This window comes from Catharus ustulatus, chromosome 11 (genome assembly GCF_009819885.2).
Source record: "Catharus ustulatus isolate bCatUst1 chromosome 11, bCatUst1.pri.v2, whole genome shotgun sequence".
Taxonomy (NCBI): Eukaryota; Metazoa; Chordata; class Aves; order Passeriformes; family Turdidae; genus Catharus; species Catharus ustulatus.
The window spans coordinates 11,102,906-11,124,661 of NC_046231.1; the positions used below are offsets into that span (position 1 = coordinate 11,102,906).

Consider the following 21,756-nt stretch of genomic DNA (forward strand, 5'->3'; position numbering starts at 1 on the left):
GCCCCCAGCTCCCCCCGCGTGGTTGCTGGCCAAGGCCCCGCCCCAACCCGGCAGCCATTGGCCCCCGGGCCTGCCTGTATCCGCCATTCCGTGCGGCATCCCCGGGGCCAGGGAACGCCTGCCGCCGCTCCGTGCGGCGTCCCCGGGGCCGGAAAATGCCCGCCGCCACTCCGTGCGGCGTCCCCGGGGCCGGAAAATGCCCGCCGCCGCTCCGTGCGGTGTCTCCAGGGCCGGAAAATGCCCGCCGCCGCTCCGTGTGGCGTCCCCGGGGCCGGAGAAAGCCCTCCGCCGCTCCGTGCGGCGTCCCCAGGGCCCCGCTGCTCCAGAGTTCCCTGGTGCTCTGGGTGCCCCCATGTCGGCGGGCTTGCCCCGCGCCGCCACTGCCCTGCCTCCCATCCCTCGCTCGGCTCGGCGCACTGCGGCCCCGTCGGCCCCTATCGGCCTGTGGCCCCGCTGCCGCCAGCACTGCAGCCCCGCTGGTTGCGCCTGCCCCTATCAGCTGTGGCGCCGCTGCCCCCAGCACTGTGGTCCCGTCGGCCCCTACCGGCCTGTGGCCCCGCTGCCGCCAGCACCGCAGCCCCGCTGGTTGCGCCTGCCCCTATCAGCTGTGGCGCTGCTGCCCCCAGCACTGTGGTCCCGTCGGCCCCTATCGGCCTGTGGCCCCGCTGCCACCAGCACCGCAGCCCCGCTGGCTGCGCCTGCCCCTATCAGCTGTGGCGCCGCTGCCCCCAGCACTGTGGTCCCGTCGGCTCAGGCCGCTGCGCACAACAAAGTTACAAAGTAGTAACACCTCCCTGCCCGCGCTGCTCCCGTTACCTGGGGCACCCAGGGCTGCCCCCTGCCTTCCAGCCCGCACTGCTCCCCGTGCCCGGGGCTGCCCGGGGCCACGCCCCGCCTTCCAGTCCACGCTGCTCCCTGTGCCTGGGGCTGCCCGGGGCCACGCCCCGCCTTCCAGTCCACGCTGCTCCCTGTGCCTGGAGCCGCCGGGGGCCGTCCCCTGCCTTCCAGCCCGCACTGCTCCCCGTGCCCGGGGCTGCCCGGGCCCACGCCCCGCCTTCCAGTCCACGCTGCTCCCTGTGCCTGGAGTCGCCGGGGCCACGCCCCGCCTTCCAGCCCGCGCTGCTCCCCGTGCCTGGGGCTGCCCGGGGCCGCCCTCTGCCTTCCAGCCCGCGCTGCTCCCTGTGCCTGGGACTGCCCGGGGCCACGCCCCGCCTTCCAGTCCACGCTGCTCCCTGTGCCTGGGGCTGCCCGGGGCCACGCCCCGCCTTCCAGTCCACGCTGCTCCCTGTGCCTGGAGCCGCCGGGGGCCGTCCCCTGCCTTCCAGCCCGCACTGCTCCCCGTGCCCGGGGCTGCCCGGGCCCACGCCCCGCCTTCCAGTCCACGCTGCTCCCTGTGCCTGGAGTCGCCGGGGCCACGCCCCGCCTTCCAGCCCGCGCTGCTCCCCGTGCCTGGGGCTGCCCGGGGCCACGCCCCGCCTTCCAGTCCACGCTGCTCCCTGTGCCTGGAGTCGCCGGGGCCACGCCCCGCCTTCCAGCCCGCGCTGCTCCCCGTGCCTGGGGCTGCCCGGGGCCGCCCTCTGCCTTCCAGCCCGCGCTGCTCCCTGTGCCTGGGACTGCCCGCGGCTGCCCCACCATGGCTACTCGGCGCTCCTGCGGCGCCGCCCCCCCTCGCGGCTCTCACTTCCGGGGTGGAAAATTTTGCAACTTTGTAGATCAGATAAGGCGCACCGGACTATAAGGCGCACTTCCGGGTTTAGGGAAAAATTTTAGTCATAAGGGTGCGCCTTATAGTCGTGAAATTACTGTAATTTAATTGAAGATACTTAACATTAATTACAGCAATAGACAAAACATACTGCTGATATAAAATGGAGCAAATCATGAGTGTAGCAGAGGACCTTTAGGGTTCATAGGACTGAGCAGATTTTTTTCATTATTATTAAATATTATTTCTGGGTTTTTCCTGCAAAATTTTTATCATATAGTAAGATTTTTTTTCATCAACAACTAATTGAATCCATTATCTACGTCATTATGGAATACATGGAAGGGGGAAATTTATGAAAGATATTATAAAATATATGACTTATTTGGTCATTCTAGATTGCTGGGATCAAATTTGAAAGCAGCTTGCTCAAATTTCTAAGCTACTGAGCCCTAGCCCCTTGAAAGGTGCCTGTTGTTTCCTACCCATTTGTTATAGTATCCTGTTCTTGGCAGGATGCCTACTATTTGAGGTTACTTTCATTAATCAGCCATAAGTTAATTTCTTTGCAGGCAGAATCCCGGATCTCATGTTGTCTTTAAAGCTGAAGACCTCAGGTTGTTTTATTTTTACTTTGATACCACTGCAAAAAGATAGGCTTAAGTTGAAGAACTGTGTCTCTGAGGAATCATTTGGTAGTCTTTGAAAAAGTGACAAATTGGACAATCATGAAGCACTATTCATATCTTCAGTTAAAAGTTACAAAACTGAGTGACTGATGCATTTCTGGAATGTGGATCATATCCTTAAAATAACCCACTCTGTGGATTACGTTGCAAAGGGACATAGAATTACTCTCACAGGCTGCCTGGTGTCAGGGCTAAACACATAATTAAGTCAGTGATAACACAAGAAAGTAATTTTTCCTGCCCAGTGACACACGGTTCTTTTTCTAGGGGTTGTGTACGTATTTTAGCTTATAGTTGTGACTCTCTTTGTAACTTTCTGATTATTTTCAATAGCAATCAACATGCTTAAAAGTTTATAGACTGATCTGTGACTCCCATGTAGTACATTTCTGCTTTGAGATGTTTCTTTTTTAATTTTTAACAGGCTGATCCCTTTTCTCTTTCTTTTTTTTCCTCTTTCTCAGTTTTTTTTCTTTTTCTCTTTTTCTCTTTCTTGTTTTTCTTTCTCCTTTTTCTTTTTCTTTTTCTTTTTCTTTTTCTTTTTCTTTTTCTTTTTCTTTTTCTTTTTCTTTTTCTTTTTCTTTTTCTTTTTCTTTTTCTTTTTCTTTTTCTTTTTCTTTTTCTTTCTTTTCTTTTTTCTTTTGATAGGTGGCCATTACCAGTACATGGGAACAGCAGTCTGACTTGATATGTTGCATATACTATGAGTTTAATGTTTTTTTCCATTGCACTTCATTTCCCTAATGCTACCTGAGGTACTTCGAGGCACATGCATCCCTGTCTTCTGTCTTTGAGAGTTAACTTCAACTGCAGCAATAGAATCTGGGTGCTTTTTAGAGCATTAAATCCGGCGAGTGGATATTTGTCATGATGTCTTTCAGGACCACCAGGTGTATGTCGGGGAGTGGGAAGTTGCTCCACAGGTAACTCAAGTCTCTCTGAGCACTGCTGGTACATGAAGAAGCCATTTGTATCCCACTGAGTCCCTGAGTGCTGAGGACCTGGCTGAGATTTACACGAGTCCAATCTCTGCAGATGATAAGGGTGGCTGCAGCAGGGCGGCATCCATGTGACCTGAATCTCAGTTTCAGAGTGGCACTAGTGGGGCTTTTGGGTTTTTATTTATTTTGGTTTTAGCTGGGTCAAAGCTACTGTGAAGGGTGCATTTTATGAGAGGAGGCAGCTGGAAAGCAATGACGTGGGAGGGCTCAGGAAAGGGAGCCACGCTGCCTCTCGGGGATGGAGTGGGAATGCTGGGTCAAAGGCCCTGGATGCCTGCTCCCATAGCTTACTTAGGGTTGCCCCAATGCTTTTAGACAGAATTGTTGTCAATGGTATTGATCAGATGTTCTGATAATCCAGCAAGCTTCCTGATGTGTTAAATTCCCTTCTTTCACGTGGTGTTAAGTGTGGAAGAAGTATATGTAACTCTCAGTGGACACCACCAAAGGATGGCTGCTTGCCATCAATTGTGCTGCACATGCCAATTCCAATTAGTCATTTACTAGCCACTTTTAACACTTTCTAGCAATTCTGTGTACCCCTTAAATATTCTTTATACTGGAGTTTTAATTTGTGCATTTATCAGAAGAATTACACAGAAAATTTTCTTTTCATCAGACATAGAAAATGCTGAATTAAATTTCTGCTACCTCTGGATTCTTAAAAGTGTATATTCAGACTGAAAAGAGGACATGGAAGCTATCAACTCCAGAGGAGCAAAATTTTGTATTTGAAGCAATATAAATACAACAAACAGGACCAAATATAACAATGGAATATTAGCTAAAATTTGCAATGCATCTTGGAAGGAAATTTAACTTTGCTTAAGCTTCTGATTTCTTTTGCATAACTACTTGATAGTTTCATGAACAACTTCTTTCTATAAAAAATAGCAAGTTTTCAATCTACTTTAGCTAGTGCTTTGAAGTGTTTACAATGTAAGAGGAAGGGTGAAATTTTCAAGGCTTTTTATTTGTGTGTATGCATGTACTGTAACAGGTTTCCCATTCTCCATCACCAGCAGCTCAGAAGAGCTGTTAGTGCAGACAAGGTCAGATGTCATCACCAGTTTTGTCTAAAGGTGTGATGTCCCACCTTATCACCACCTCCCCCCTTGCTCTGCAGTGCAGAAGGGCAGGAGTGCAGCCCATGGGAAGGCATCCAAAATTCGCCTTTACTCAAAGTGAGACTTCATACAGCAAGAAATGGGTTAATGATTGTATCTCCACTTCAGCAAATGCGCAATAAAGAGGTAGATTAAGAGAGATGAAAAATTTATTGCAGAAGTGGCACAGTATTATGGAAAACAAAATTATTTCATTGAGCGGGAGTTCTGTTACCATAATCCTAACAATAAACTCTATTACAATAATGATAGGAGAAAAACTAATTGCAGCAAGGACAGGACAAATCTTTTTTAATCCTCCTTGTCATCTCAACTAAATCCAAACCTATTTGTATTAACCTTTGCTGACAGAGTCACATGATGGACATAATTTCTAGTAATTTACCAGCAGTAGATCTAACCTTTCTTCATCAAATATTCATAAAGGCATGATTCTCAATGATTTTCTGTCTCTTTTCATATTTACAGCTTGTTGTCTTCTTCCTTTTTACTATAATTTGAACACAATTGAAGTCAGATGGAATTAAAGTAGAATTGCTATAGTGGCTACAGTACCTGAAAGCAATGAATAACTAATTGAAATGTCTTATAAGTTGAGATCATGCTGTACTCTGATGGGACTGCTTTAAACAATCCACATGTCCTTGCTTTTTGAGGGGTTAAAAACTCAACCCAGATTAAATGGCATCAGTTCTTGTCATTTGCATAACTTTAAAATGTGTGTGTCATACATCTGCACAAGCACACATGGAGTTGAAAGTATGAACTTTGACTGAATCCCTGGACAAGGTATTTGACCCATGAAAAGAAATGCTGTGGGCTCAATTCTTTAGGTGTAAGTAAGACTGACCATTGAACTCTATTCAATTATGTTAGTGTAAAACTGATATAAAAGGTTGAAGACAAATCAGTTTGATTAGGGCAGTGTAGAAGTAGTATGAAACCTGGACTATGCATCTCTTCCCTTCTAGGAAATTTAAATCTGAAATATGATTATATATTACCTATAAAATGATCACACATCACAGTAGGTTTTGTTTCTATGAAGAAATTAGATACTTTCAATGCAAACATAAAGTATAATGGAAAATATATAAAGTACAATGGAATATATTAAACAGAGATTCATATACCTAAAATGTTATGTGATAAACTCTCAGAAATACTTTAGACTGGTATATTTGAATTTAAGATGATTGGGTAATTGCTGTAAACATCCTTTGAATCATGCTATGAACCAAAACTCTGCCTGTCACTAGCTCTGATAGACAATGTGGTGTCACCGGGCTCATTCTCACCAGGAGAGATTGTGGATGTGTGGAGACATTATAAATGATTTAAAATAAGCTAAAGAAGTGCTTTTTCAGTAAGCACAGTGTGCAGAGGAATTGAGATTTTTTTTTTCTTGACTGGTTCAGGTGCTGATTTCCCATGCATTGAGAGCTGTTACTGTGACACCAGAAGGGGTTTGGTGTTTGCATAGAGCAGTGATGAGGGCATGAGAAATAGTTAAATGTTCCCTAGAAGGAGATGAGCTTACAGGTAAATAATATCTACTGGAGCAGTTAATATGCTCTAATCATACCGTTTGATACATATAAAGTCAGGGGTAGAGGTTTTAAGGAATTCCTTAACTGAAACTAAATGAAGTACTTTGGAGAAAAATGCAAGAAAGTTGTCTTGGAAAGAGAAAAAGTTCTTTTTAAAGGCATAGAGACATACATAAAGCTGTTGCTTCAGTTCAACTCTGCAGAGAATTAGAGCAAATAGTATGTATTACTTTATTCTAGCCTTTGTCAAAGAAAAGCCCTTTTTCGATCCATAGTAATTATGAAATAAGAGGAATTGTTAATTAAGTGACATATAGGCTTATTTGAATGCTCAAAATTACTAATTTTCAGAAATATAATTTTTAATTATAAAAATTAAAAGCTGTCCTAATTTTCCACTGTTTTAGAATAAAACTGAAATAAGTGCCTTTGTTTGTATATAATTAGAACTTTAAATTAATTGTATAGGACTTTAAAATAAAATACTCTTATAGAAACGTGCAAAACTGCATTTCCTTTCAGGTGACAGCTTTCACTATTACAGATAAAACGTTTATAAACTCCATAAGTAACATTAATGGCATTTTTAGGTCTGTCTCATATAGGTTTTGATTGCCTGAACTCACAGCTGGTTTATCTTTAGAGGTACATCCAGTGAACACTTTAAAATACAGACTACTTTAAGGAACAGAAAGCCAAACAATAAACATTTATTCAAATTTGTAGAATTATACTGGGAAAATTATGGTGAAAATACCATATTCTTACTGTGACCAACACAGGAAGAATTTCAAAGGGCTTTTCACAGATTCATGACAAACAAAATATCTTCAAAGGGCTTATGGTAAATACAGCAAGAACCTCGTTACTCACTAGCACATGGGATGTAATAAAAAGAAACTGAAATCAAATATTGGTGTGGAAGAACTGGTTTCAACCTAGAGATTCCCCCCTCTTTTCCATATCACCTTATTTTATGAGGTTCTGGCAGTCTGCAAGTTTACAATAACCAGTTGTTGATGCAGTGAAATGGTCATCAGCATTCTAATGCAGTTGATTACTCAATCATAATAAAGATACTGCACTGAATTCTAATACATTTCATATTATATATGTAATTTGTTTTCTGTTGTGAGCTAATTATGTTTTAATAAGTCAAACTGCTTGCTCTCATAGGAATATGAGGGAGGATTCAGTACAGGAAAAAAACACAGAGTTTGTAATTTAGGCACATATTGCAAGCAGGAGTTTAGTCTGTTTGTATTGTAAAAACAGTACTTTAAAGAGTCTGGCACGTGTTTACAGGTTGTTTCCAAGAGCATTTCCTTCCTGGTTACTGTGCCAAAGTTGGGCTCCTCTTTTGCTGACAGAAGTCTTGACATGGACTGAGTTTGACTTTCTTCATGTTTAGAGAATTTGTGACTATCCACAGTATAATTATAATGCTCCTGGTAATCCCAGCAGACAGGAGTGAGTGTGGCTGAGTGCTCCAGGTGAATCTCAGGCACTTCACCTGTGTAACTGCATCTGAAGGGTGTGACACCAGGTCAGCAGCCTCCTGAAAAACTGGTTTGTCCATCAGTCCCTTGGCAAGGGCAGAAGGTCACTGGGACTAGTCAGGTTGGTCTTGTGGGTAGCCAGTGAGACTTTATGGCTTCCAGGTGACCTTGGTCCTGTAATGTACCATAAAGGACTGGTTTTCTCCATTAATGGTTTGTGAGAACTGGAAAGGCAACTTGTAATACAGCTGCTTTTCCTGCTTCTTCCATAATGACATTCTGAACAAGCAAGATGATGTCCTTTAATTCAATATGACCTTGTATTTTTGGTGATTCCATGATGTCTTTAGAAAAAAATAAGTAAATTAAGATATAAGCTTGCTGTTTAGTTATATATTAATGTATTTACTTTTTTCCATTTCATCACAAAATGTAATATTAATTAAAATTATGTATGTGTACATACCTTTTGGCCAATTCTCTTTTCAGTTAAACCTATGTATATTAAACATTAGTCTTATACCCGTCTATAACAACTGCAAGGGAATGAGGAATATGATGCTTCCTAAAAGGTTTTTTCCCCTTGCATAAGGGTTTTTCCATGGTGGTGTTGGGTTCAAAGGCTAAACTGATTCTTTTGTGGCTTTGAAAAGAGAACTCTTCTGTCTTCTTTCATTCTTCTGGAGTCTCTTTTCCACTTAGAATGTATAATTTTACAGCAAGAGCTATTACAAGGAGCTTTGAAAGTCTTAATCAAAGTAAGCTCATTAAAGAATGGATATATAAAAATTTGAGCATCATTGTATTTGGCTTTTTATGTCAGTTGTTTTGACTTCTATCACAAGCTACTAAATTTTGCTCCTTTATGCCTGTGCTAGCTGTGTAACTGCATGGTTTCCAAAAATCTTTTCTTGATTTGAAGATGTCAGAAATTACCAATGTTCTGTTCCTTAAATGGTTTTTCCCAGTGTATGATTGACTTCACTGTAGAAAACAGGCATATTCGAATTTCTCTGGGCTCTTTTTCAGATTTCAACCCCTACTGCTAGACAAGAGAGCTCTTCCATAGAAGATAGTTTCTTTCAATCTATCAGTTTTAAATCTGATAAGTGAAGCAAATTGAATTAATCATTATCATGTGTTTTTCACCTGTCTACACTGTTTCTTTTCTCTGTTTTCTGGAACAAGTTGAGAAAAAACGGGTTTGAGCACTGCTAAAAGCTTGATGGCACAGCCCTAGCTGAACTCTGCCAAGTGGGGTTTTTACATTGGTAGTAAAGTATTTAATTCCTAATATTCAGTGATGGAAAGAACACACTTCATTACTGTTTAAAGCCCAAAGTTGTCATAATACAAAGGTGTTCTCTTGAAGGTAGTTAAAGCCTTTTAGTTAAAAAGGTCACAAATATATCAAGAAGATTGGCTTCTAGTTTAAATTATGAGACAGATGTAAGAGTGTTTTTCTAATATCTTGTCAGGAGGAATACAGAAAAAAAAGGAGGATGTGCATGGAGCATAGCTCAGGGGCCTGGAAAGAACAGGTGGTTACAGTGTGATTTCACCAGTGTTTCACCCTGGCTGTGCAGACAAGCCAACATCAGGTAAACTGGACCTGATGAAGTCATTATGTCTTGGAAAAGGGAGATGAAGCTGATAGCTGTTATCAGAAATAGCTGAGCCAGGCCTGTCAGTGTTCAGGCAGGCAGCAGTGTCCTCTGTGCTCAGTCGTGGTGAAATGCTGGAGCAGCTCAAGTGAAAGTGCAAAGAGCAAACTCTGTAGGACAAGGTCTAAGAAAATGGGCTTCTCATCTTCCTGGGGAATGGCATTACTTCCTTAGCTACTCCTACTGGCACTTCAGTGAGAGGATATAGGCTGAAATTTCCATGTAGAGCTGCACATATCCAAAAAATACAAACTACAGATTAGTGACTCCTCAGGAGCACTTAAGAATGGAAAAAAGAAAAAGGGACACCTGCTGTTTGGACTGAAGAGGAGGATTATGTAGCTACCGCCAAAACCTTTAAAGTTTACATTCATTTCTTGGCATTATGACAAGCTGGAGTAATAGCATTTCAGCAGAGAAAAAGGTGACCACATTGCATTGTAGATTGATATGATCGCAATATTATTTGAAAAAGCAAACAACATAGGAGAGCTATTAGGTCAGTTGCATACTCAGGGAAGCAATGTTTCTTGTAACAGGAAAACATTTCATCAGCAGTTCATTTTAAGGAAGCTCAGCTGGCAACCTATAAACTAGGGAAAATGGAGTCTGAAATACAACATTCCTAGACAAAATAAAACATATAGAAGGTAAAAATCATTCACTTTTCATGAAGTTTAAATGATTATTCTATAGCAGACACAGAACAAAGGAAGACAAAACAATAGGTCTCTTGTGAGAGTAGTGAAATGGATATTTTCCATGATGAATATCTTGATTTTCCATGGATTTGCACAGAATATGGAGGGATGGACAGCAAATGGCACCCAACAACAAAAGATTTCTGTTTCCTTGGCATCAAAAAATTACACCATTATCCACAGAACTTAAACCTGACAGTGTAATGTAAGTTACTTGACAGAAACTCCTGAGAAGTTCCTCTGGTAGGTTACTGAAGTCCTGCATTACTCCAGATAACACATACAGTAGATTTTGCCCATGAGTTAGAACATTCAGTGCAGCACAGGGACTGGAGACTGAATGCAGAGAGAGATTGGGGTGGGGATAGGACTGCTGCCTCAGGTCCTTAGGATAATCCTGTGTGTGCATGGCTGTGCTTTGGGCAGCCATACGTGGATCACCTTTTGGGCAGCCATAGATGGATCACCTTTTGGGCAGCCATAGATGGATCACCTTTTGGGCAGCTGTACATGGATCACCTTTTGGGCAGCTGTACATGGATCACCTTTTGGGCAGCTGTACATGGATCACCTTTTGGGCAGCCATACGTGGATCATCTTTTGGGCAGCCATACACAGATCACCTTTTGGGCAGCTGTACATGGATCACCTTTTGGGCAGCCATACACAGATCACCTTTTGGGCAGCCATACGTGAATCGCCTTTTGGGCAGCCATACATGGATCACCTTTTGAGTAGCCATAGATGGATCACCTTTTGGGCAGCTGTACATGGATCACCTTTTGGGCAGCCACACATGGATCACCTTTTGGGCAGCTGTACATGGATCACCTTTTGGGCAGCCACACATGGATCACCTTTTGGGCAGCCATAGATGGATCACCTTTTGGGCAGCTGTACATGGATCACCTTTTGGGCAGCCATATGTGGATCACCTCCCACCCTACACAGGGGAGCTCTTCAACCTGTGCTGAACCCAAAATATATCTGAAAGTTCTACTCAGCTAAATGAGATTTAAATGTGTGACTATGCATTTTGCTCAGAACTGAGAGAAGATTGAATCAGGTCCTTAATTAGCTAATATGAGAGGTCTTTGGAATTCTGATGTGGTGTTTTAGGAGGAATTATATGATAAAATAACGTGAGCAGCCTTGCAGGTCAGTCAGCACAGCAGATGTTAGCCTCTCTTGTTAGCAGACTTTGGGTTTTGTCACCATTTCATGGTAAAGAACCAGTCAAGAGAAAGCACATAAATGAATTTGAATTGTGCCTTGCAAATGCTAACAAAATAACCCATCTGAACTACTCATAAGGAATTAGCACCACATACTTTATTATGATTGGACTGTTCTCTGTGGCAATAACTTCAAGAGGAATTTCAGGAGTAGTTGCAGTATCTATTGAGAAGCAATTTTTTTACTTTCTCTGGAGGCAAGATAGTTTTACGAATAACTCTGAAGTTTACTCTGAAGGCCATTTCAGTCGCCCATAGATCTTACAATATTATGTTACCTTCTTTCATTTCAAATTCACAGCATAAGAAAGAAAAAGAATGACATAAATTGGATGTTAGAAGAGTTCTGAAGATAGACATCAGAAGAATTCAAGAGTAAGAAGAGAACTCAGCATTATTTGTTATTTTCCATCCTAAAGTAAAAAGAGAACAAAGCATCAAAAGCATCAATAGTGAGAGAGTGCTCAAAGCCAGAACTATAAATCATAGCATATAAAACAAGTGAGTTGGCACCACCAAAAGGTCTAAAGTCTTAGTCTGTGGTTTAAAGTCATTGATATTGCAGTCAGAAAGATCTTTCAACCACAGAATTAAGATGAAGAGCTGTTTGCATTTGTTGCAATAGACATTTTAGGTTTTGCCTGCTAGTAGCATTTTGGTGCTCACTATGGTGAATAAGTGTTCATGGTGCTGAAATATTCAAGTCCACTGATAGGATGTTATAGATCAGAATCTTGCACTTTTTTGTAAGTACTTCTGAAAATGATGGCTGTGAATGTAGGCCAGGATCAGATGCATGTACATTATTTTGTGTTTAAATTGATTGAATGCAATCATATTCCATAAACTGAAGTATATTCCAGTCTAGTAACTTTAAATCATCATCCAGTCTGTACTAGAATTTTAGTTGGTTTTTAAAAATATTGCAGAATTACCTTAATTCAAAAATTTTGAAGTATAGTGATGCTGAACTTGAAAGTAAGTAAAGAAATACATTTCTTTACATTGTGTTTCGGCAATGGTAATTATTTTTAAGTGAAAATAGAAAAGAGATCAAGATTTCAAATCTTTATATAATGTTTGCAGTTATTTGAAATGCAAAAGGTAATAGAAGAAATTCTGAGGTCTTGTTTGGAGAAAGATTTACTCCACTTGTAGAGAAGCAGCTTGTTAAGCATATTGTTGTCATATTATTTTTATTTGTGGCTGGATATACTGTAGCATTTCCTGGGATCTCAAGTCTGTTTCTCTGCCAGCACTGGATTTTTTTTTTGGTGGTATATTTTTATAGTGATTTATCCATAAAATATCATTGGATAAAGCAGCAGCCATGGAGAAATTCTGCAGTGGTTGAAATGAGATTAGTTACATGAGGCTTTCTTTTTTTTTTTTTGCTTCCTCTTCTTGGGCCTCTCTGGCTTTCTTGTATCTGTTTTCTCATTTCCCTATTATTTGTTCCCTCCTGAGTCCATTTCACCTTATTTTGACCTTAAAGAAACTGTGTTTTAGCCCACAGGATTGCATTGCTCTTACAGTAGGAGTTCCAATATATGTTATAAACATTCTGGTTGCAGGCTACAGTCAAGGTGCACCACACAGGGAAGACAATGTTGTTTTGCAGCACAATAAACCTTTAGTTTTGTTTGTTTCTTTGTTTCCTAAGCCTCTTTGGAGTTCAAGGCCATAGCTCTTGATAGAAGATGTGGTATAAGTTCCTCTTACATGTGTGTGTGAGTGTGTATATATGTATATATGTATAAAGAGAGAGATGTCTGTATGTACATACATGTATATATGCCTCAAGGTATAGCGATAAATGAGATTTTAAATTCAGTCTTGCAGTTGTTTGGCTCTCACATAGCCTCCTTTTAGCTATTGAGATGTGCAAATTCACTGAAATGGGGCAAAGCAGGCAAGAGGTGCATCTTAGGAAGAATGTGAGAGGATCCAGGAGGTTTCTGGGGCAGGATCTCCATTTGGTGTCCCTCTCCCTTCTGAGCCACACATGCATACATACATGTTCAGTGTAAAATCATATGTGAGTCCTTGCACTGAGGGCACCACAAACATCCAAGGTCTGCAGTTCCATTCAGCTCCCAAGTGCTGCCCCTTCTGGGTCACCCTTGCTTTGGTCCTGATGGAAGTTGGGGGATTTTGGGGATGGGTTTATTTGCAGCCAGGAGCAGTGGTGCAGGAAGATTACATTGCTTTGGTGCTGAGAACATACAGGCCCTTCCTCTCCAGACTGATTTAAGGATCAAGTAATTTGGTTGCTGTTGGTTGCATTCAGTCATGTTTCCTTTGATTTTACTTTCCTTATATAACAGGGATTTGTCATACAGCAGTGGATTTTTATTAACATTAAAAGGTGCCTTATGGAAAAACACACTCAACAAGGAAAATCTTTTAGCTTTTTTGCAGAAGGGCAGAGCCTCCAGATCCTGAAGTTCTTTGGAAAATGGGATTGCGTATTTTAAATGAGGTGGCATTAAATGGGAGGGCCATCCTCCTGCCATGTCATTTAAATTGATCCTATGTTTACATTTTTGCTTACCTATATGACTTTCACATGAAAAGAGTACAAAAGATAAAGCAAAAGAGTACATGATGCTGGAAGCATCATTAACTTTTCAGATTACATTCTTTTGAAAAACACAGTGTCTTCCAAAAAATGTGTCTCATGCATTGCTCAGCCCCAGATCTTCCAGCAGTCTGATACTGGCAAGGGAGGGCATCTGTAGCCCCCTGGGAAGTGGGCTGTGGGGATTTCCTTTTCTCCTCTTTGTTGGTTTTTATTTCCTTTCCTTTTCCTCTCTTTTTTCAGTCATTTAACGCTGTTCTGCACAACAGAGGGGAGCATCTGGCCCCAAGTAAACACCCAATAAAATAAGTGGGGGAAGTTCACAGCTCCCTTGGTGCTATTGCGTCTGTCTGTCTGGTTGTGGACTCAACAAGATAACCATGCATCAAATTACATTGTCCAGGCTATCTTCACAACCAGAAATGCTTGAAACCTTATTTTAATAGAAGCTTAGATTCTGGAGAATACTATAAAATCTCTCCAAAGGCTCCAAATCAGCAATTCCATCTGTGTTTCTGCAAATGTAGAGGAACAATGCCCCAGCTGATTATGCAAACAGAATGAAAATAGTTATTTTAAAAGTGCATAAAATCGATACTTTGGGGAAAACAAGTCAGCTGTGTTTATACTCAGCATATAGCAGACATTTTGTTTCTTTGTCTGAAAAAATCATAGGGAAGCAAGAATTGCAAGTGAAATAAAACAGCCGATCATACAGTGCAGCAGAGGGGACTGGAACATCAGATGTCTCAGCAAAGGCTTAGAGAATTTTAGGTTCCTTCTGAGAGAATATAAATTATATTGAGGTTGATATATTTGTATGTTGTTTGAAGTCAAAGCCAAATATTCTTAACACGGTGGGAATAACTCCCTTCCCATTGCTGATCATGAAAAGTATGTAACTAAATCTGTGTCTGTGGTGCTGAAAATTTCCTCCTAAATGCTGTCTCTTTTGGACTAATGGGATTTTTTGCAAGTATTGGTGTGAAGGGGTGTGCATATAAATATGTATAAACGTGCTTCCCATACAGTCAGGATACATTCCTTGTATACATATTATTCTAAAAACAGGAAACAAAAGCATCTGAATAACAAGACTGAAAGGGAAAAATTTTTAGACCTGTAAGTTAAATTGGATTAAACTTCATCTTTCAGCAAATGCCATGTTATTTATTCAGTGTTTCTCTGGGGGATTTCCCTACTCCCTGCACTTTATAGTAAGTAGTGATGTTTCTTAATTAAAAAATCAAACAAACATGGAATTGAGGCTGCCCCACACAGACATTCTCCTGTGGGAATAGGAGGTGCACTGATTTTCTCATGGACAGTTTCTGGGTCTGTTGGACACAAAGGAGGGGAAAAGCTGTGTCTGGGGAAGTCAAATTCACATCATGCATCTGCTGCCAGGACTGTTCTCAGTGCTGCAGGGCCTTCTCCTAGGTATTGCCCTTTATAGGGGAGAGCTGGTGGACATGGTGAGGAAGGTCACTGATAAACTCATCAAAAGTCAGGTAGATTTCTGTTTATTAATTACCCACAGTAGATATTACTGTCTTGGAGAAAGGAGATCCTTGTTTCCTCTTTTCTTTTATTCTTTCCACCCAGAGCTGGAATGTTTCTGAGGTTTCAGGGCTTTACAGTCCCCACTCGGTAGCTAAACAAACCTTTATCCTTTTCCTTAGTTTCTGAACTAAATAGTTTAGAAAGACTGAAGTACATTCTGACAGATTTTAATTAATGTTGTGGGGGGAAAGTATTTTAAGTTATTAACCATTAAGACAAAGCACAGTGTTTTTTTAAAATCGGTTTGAGTTTTATATATTTCTATAAATGCATGTGAAGCACCTTGCTGCACCACTTGAAAAATCTTTTGGTTGGACTCCATCAGTGCTTGGGTTGCAGTTGTTTCAATGTGTGGAAGGTTTTTCTCATATTTACCTGGTCTACTATTTGAGTAATAATAGAAACTCTGACATTTTCAAGATCATCAGAAACTCTGATGCAACTGTCGTTTCACCCTGTTTAGTGTCAGGTTCATTGCCCCTGCCTTTCTGTGGAACAGCAAAATGCACTCTGCAGACCAGTGTTAAAGATGGGTTCTGCTGTAGATTCACTTTGTCAAAGTACACACAAGGCTGGCTGATTTCAAGCCATCCTACTTTGTCACCAGTGATGCCTCAGGCCATTGTAGCCAGCGTCCTCATTTCCAATGGAAGGGTTTATTTTGTAGGCATAAAGCTCTTGAATCAGTGACTGTAAATGTGGTTCTGTGTAAGGGCCATAAGGACCACAGGTAAGGACCAGTGACATGAGCCATTATCAACTTTGGAAAGGAGCAGACAGAGATCATCTGATGTGCCAGCAAATGTTTTTGTTCTTGTGTCTTTGTGCAGCTGATACTTTTTTTCCTTAGATTAATATTTAACTGATATTGCCTCTACCCTTTTCCTAAAACTGGCATTCTCTTTTCAAGTTTCTTATCTAGAAACAAATTCATTTTGTCCCTTCTATAAATGCAGTCCTGGTCTCGGCCATTATTTATGGCTGGGCACACTGTAGTTACAGCACATGAAAGAACATCAGCAATGACTTATTGTAAATGGGACAGACTTCTTGGGAATGCACTGGGGATTAGATGTCCAAAAGAATGAAGCACTGCTCTCTTTCCATCTGGCCACTTCATTTCACTGAGTATTTGGGACCAGTACTTCTAAAACCTAGTTTGCAAAGTCAAATATTGATTTAATTTGTTTTGTTCTTAAAAGCTAGAGTAAACCTGGGAAGGTTTTACTTGTGCAGAGTCACGGGAGGGACAAGCAGGGAACAACTGAAAGAAATGCTTTCTGCCAAAGTTGGCCATCTTCTGATTGGTTAATTAAAAAAACTAAGAAAATCTTTGATCTAGATTGGATTCAATAACTTTCAAAATGTCACTTCTGGCATTAAAAATGGGAATTTTGTTGGTGATATAACCATATAAAAATGGTATTTCAGTATCTTCATATTTTCTCCATTCTCTGTTTTTTTCAGTAAATAGTCTTTAGGATGCAAACTATAAAAGTTAATACCAAGTGAAGGATTTCTCATTATTGGCTTCCTGTGTTTTACAGAATTTGACAGATCCTAAAGTATTCCACCCTAACCCTGTGTCATGATGGAGCATTAGTCAACCCATTTTCCAAATACCCTTCAAAACATCTTTGGTGATGTTCCAGCTGAAATGCTGATCCTGTATATGCTATTTCTTCTAAAATAAGCTAAATCAGAAGTCAAGCTTTCAATATTTTTTGACTATAAACAAGTTAAGCTCCAGATCCCTGTGTAGCTCTCATGTCTTGGATTAGTTCTCCAGACAAAGCTCTGGGAGAGCACAGGACTGGGTTCCCTTGGGTGCAGGTGATCCAGGCTGGAGCACTGTCTGCAGGATGAGGACACCAGAGACACAATGGCTCTTGTGGGTTTTGCTCCCAGTGGAAGAGTTGCCATTTTTTCAGCTGGTTTTTTCCCACTGTTCTTTGGGAGCAGTGTGTCCATTCACCCCAAGGGCATGGAAAAAATTTGAAGTTACAGAACATCACTTCTACTCCATGTTGTATTAGCTGACTTACAATGCCAATAATGTAGCCATTGTAAATTAATTAAAGAAATGATTATACCTTGCAAAATTTCACTATACTCAGCCTTTTTCATTCCTTCCATAGTTTCTTTTGGATGGTGTTTATTATTATGCTTCTTAGCTCATGTGTATTGTGAATAGTTTCTGAAAAAGTGTTTGGACTGAAATCGTGGCCTTGTTGACATCACTGAAAGTTTCAACAGTGACTTAAATGGTATCAGGTTTTAGCTGTGATGCTTTCAGCAGCAGAAATAAATTTGTCATACCTGTCAGTGACATACATTTTAGAAAAAAAGAAAAATCAGGGTTAATTTATTTGTCCTCTTGTATGTAATCTCATGTTCTCTCATGTGCTTTGCATTCTCAGATAGCTGAGGATGTACTAGATCCTCTTGTATATGTTCTGGCAACTAAGTGTCGTCTTGAAATGACATGGGATTATCCTAACACTGAGATTAGAGTAACTGCACGTAGTTTACATCATAATTTCTATGTGGAGCAATTGTTTGAGGGACGAGTGTGAAAAAACCCAAACCTACAAGCAAAACTCTGTGTCCAGGTACCTGTACTAGTAGAATTTGTGTTCCACAGCACAGCTCTGTGTGGTAACATTAATAACCCATATTTGATCAGACCCATAAGTGCAAAGTCATTGTGAGTTTTAAGAGTGGAAGATGGTGTCTAAAGAAGTTGCTGCTGTTGCTGTTGCTCAGAACAGCACGCCCCATGTTAGCAGAGCTGTGCCATTCTAAGTGATGCCAGTCTGGGTGTCAGGAATGCATTTGTCTTAGTAAAGTGATCAAAATGCTTTTTTTGCCTGGGCCATTGTTTTAAAAGTTACCCTGAAGTTTTGAATAATAGTACAGCAATACCTTTATTCCAGCATGAATGGAGGAAGAAAGTAGCTCCTCATATAAAACATAAAACTTCAGGAATGCTGGAGTAAGCGAGTGTGTGCTTCTGTACCTGGAGGGCAAATGTCCCATCCTCCCCTTCTGACCAAATCAATGCATGGGGAAATCAGCCAGACCCATTTTCCTTGTCTTTCCCCATGAATTCCATGTTGTCTTCGTTGGTCTTTGAACTGCTATGCACAGGCAAGTAAATCAGTACCATCTTGGAAACAGAGTGTTTATATCCTCTCCTCACTCTTAATATGCATGTGCAGTCTGAGCCACAGACTGACCCCTATTGATCTGGTTTGGCTACGCTTCTGTGGAGTAGACAAGCAGTGCAAGAGAACCCAGGGACTCTAATTCACAGAACCTTATTTAGGTTCCTAGGTAATAATTCTTATTTGCATTAATCACATTCATTAACAGAACATGAGGCCGCCTCTTGCCTTCTATGCATTCCTGTTCCTGACAGCTGAACAAAAAGGTATCTGCTCTGAAGAAAGAGTGGTTTAAGTATATTGACACTTGATACCTAATAGTTGCAAAACTTAACTAGTAGAAAAAAGATGTATTTTCTAATCAATGACTCACGCATTACTGTAAAATATATCGATTAAAAACAAAGCATAATGTTAGTCATTTACTCAGTAGAGTGATGCAATACTGAAAGAAATTTATCCTCTGACTTTTGCATTAACCTTTTATTGACTGCTTGCATACTCATAATTAACACACACTTTAGCTAGCTTGGTTAATTTTAGAATTGTGATCAGTGTCCTCTAATGTAGATGACACCCTGATCATCAAAAATCAGTGCAGTCCAGGGGACCGTGACCAGGCAAGTGTCTGTCTCAGTGAATGAGGTATCAGCCACCTTCCAGGGAAGGCATCACGTACTGTTATGCAAATAGTCAAACAGTCATACAAATGTTTGTCATCACTTAGCTGAACATTGGTAAATATTAATGAGCAAAGTCCATTTGTCAAAAACAGACAAAAAGGCTATGAAAACTCTGAGAACTTTAGAGGGTAGAGGTAGTGAGAACATGCTTTTCGCGTAACTAAGAATGGGCTGTTTTAATTGAAACTCTCACAAGTCTTGATTGTTTTAGTAAGAAAGTAGGGACCATGGAGTTTTGGGCATTCTATAAACAAGCAATTCTATCTATAATATGTTGTTGAACACTTACAGTCAAGGTGTTGCAGCTAAATTACTCTAAAATATATCATGGCAGTTTTCCTGTTCTCGTGCTGCAGTCTGAGGACCTGACACACTTCCATTCCTCTGATCCCTCACATGGAATATGTTAGGGCTAAAACTTTCCCAATTGCATGATTGCCTGAAAGTTCAGATGGGTTTGGTTATGGGGAGACCTCTCAGCAATGGCTCTGCTGGCAACAAATATAGAAAAGGGAAAGTTGCAGGTAGTGGCTTCTGGGCTGTCCAGACACAGCATCACCATGACTGCTATCACATTTACAGCAACACAAACACCCACACGTGAGGGAAGAGCTGGATGTGTGAGAGAGCAAGGAAAAAAAAGACATGAAAGGTAGAAAGAAAGCTCTGAAATGGTGAGGAAGCTAAAGATTGATGTATCTTTTCTCTCAGTGAAAACTGTTGTTAATAGATGTGGGAGGGAGAGAATATTATTATTATTATTATTATTATTATTATTATTATTATTATTATTATTATTATTATTATCATCAGCTGAGTTTTGCAGATCACATAACATGCCTGCAGTATTTACTGGCTGAGCTTTGTGATTTGTCATCTGCAATAACCTCTACATGGTTAATTTAACCACTTTTAGATGGAAATGCTTAAACTGGAATGTCTTATACTACCCACCATACCGAGTGTATTATTTTGTGCCAAGACAGAAAATAAAGCAAGCTTTTAAAAGACTTATAGAGTTATGCTGTAATTAGTTTCAGCTTCCCCTGCATATTAATTTTCTCCTGTTCCTTTATATAATTTGGAAAATGTCTTCAGAACATGATGGCACAATCAGTTAAGTACCTCTCAGAACTCACACACTAAACTGTATTTGCTGTAACAACTATTATAAAGCAGCCAGCAAAACAAATCCTCTGTTATTCTGTACAGTGCAGCTTATCAATGCAAACAGTTTAATATTTATGCTAAGAGGATTGTCACAAGTAGCTTCTGTTCCTTTAATTCTTGTTTTAAATAAATAATGAGAACATTTAAACACATTACTCTTCCCAGGGCCCTGAGGTCGGCTAATCTTATTATTTATGAAGTGATGTGCTACATAATAGTACTTAGTGCATGTTAACAGATGCTATTATCAGGGGCTGATGTGGAGAGCTGAAGATATATTGGAATGCTATGTGTTAATACTGTCCTTGTGGTGTAATGTACGATGGATTGAGTGCCCAGGATGCTGGTGCAGCAATTAACCACCCACCAACATGGGTGTAAAGCTGAAGTATGTATTCTCATGGGGATTGCACTGCTATTAATAATTCCCAGGAGAAGAAGACATCTTTCATTTGGCAGCAGTCTCTTCCAGAAGGTCAATGGTGTGGACAAGGAAGTTGCATGTGTCAGTATTCTTAGAGTTCATTCTACTGAGGTGAAAGACACATATATGTTTGAAACAGCTTTAAAGTTCTTACAAAATTATGTGCTTTATAGAACAGGAATTTTTTTTAATGTCATGCAAGAGATAAAAGTGCACTTCTGCAATTTGGTTGTTAACTCTTTAAAGAGCTATATAGACCTGCAGTATATACCAAAATTAAGGTAATTCTCAGCATTTTTCTTTGCCCCATTGCAAATATTAACTAATTAGTCAGTAATGTGCAAATTGTTTGAGGGGAAGGGAAAAGAGAGGAGGAGAAAAACTCCTTGAACTGTGGCAATGTTTTTGATTCAGCATGTATTACAGTCTAATCTTTAGAGATGTGATGGTTGCCACTTAGAAAAACTTTCCTCTGCAGGCTGCAGTTCAGTTGAATATTATAACTAAACTTCACTAGTATTGATGAATAATCCATTTAATAAAAAACATTGTAATTTAAACATTTTCTCTGGGGACTAACATACACTAACCTCTTAATTTAATTTTATTGAAGTTTTGCCCACCCATTCATCATTGGAAGTTGTTATTAACCTTCATTTCCATTTTTCTTTATAGAATTTTCTCTTTTTATATTGCCTTTTTCAGTGCTAAGCAGGTTGATACACTTGTAAATCTCCAGAATCTACAAAGCTAGTCTGGCTTCTTTAATGTTGTTTAATCTATCCCCTCTGACCTTAATGCAGTAAATTCAGTTTAATCTTTCTCAATAATCTAGTAATACATTGGAAACCAGCAAACATTTAAATCTGATAATGATTTAATCACATACTTTAAATAACAGCTGAGATAATGAAAAAATAATTCACCATATAAAGGAACACTAACTGAGTTTTCTCTGTGATTGGCTTTTTGAGAAATCCCTATAGAAAATACAAAG

The 21,756-nt window shown here is 40.6% G+C and overlaps 1 protein-coding gene across 3 annotated transcripts in view; it reads left to right on the forward strand.

The window, feature by feature from the left end:
• FTO (FTO alpha-ketoglutarate dependent dioxygenase) overlaps positions 1-21,756 on the forward strand; it is a 232,504-nt gene that overhangs the window by 203,458 nt on the left and 7,290 nt on the right. The gene's annotated exons all lie outside the window — the stretch shown is intronic.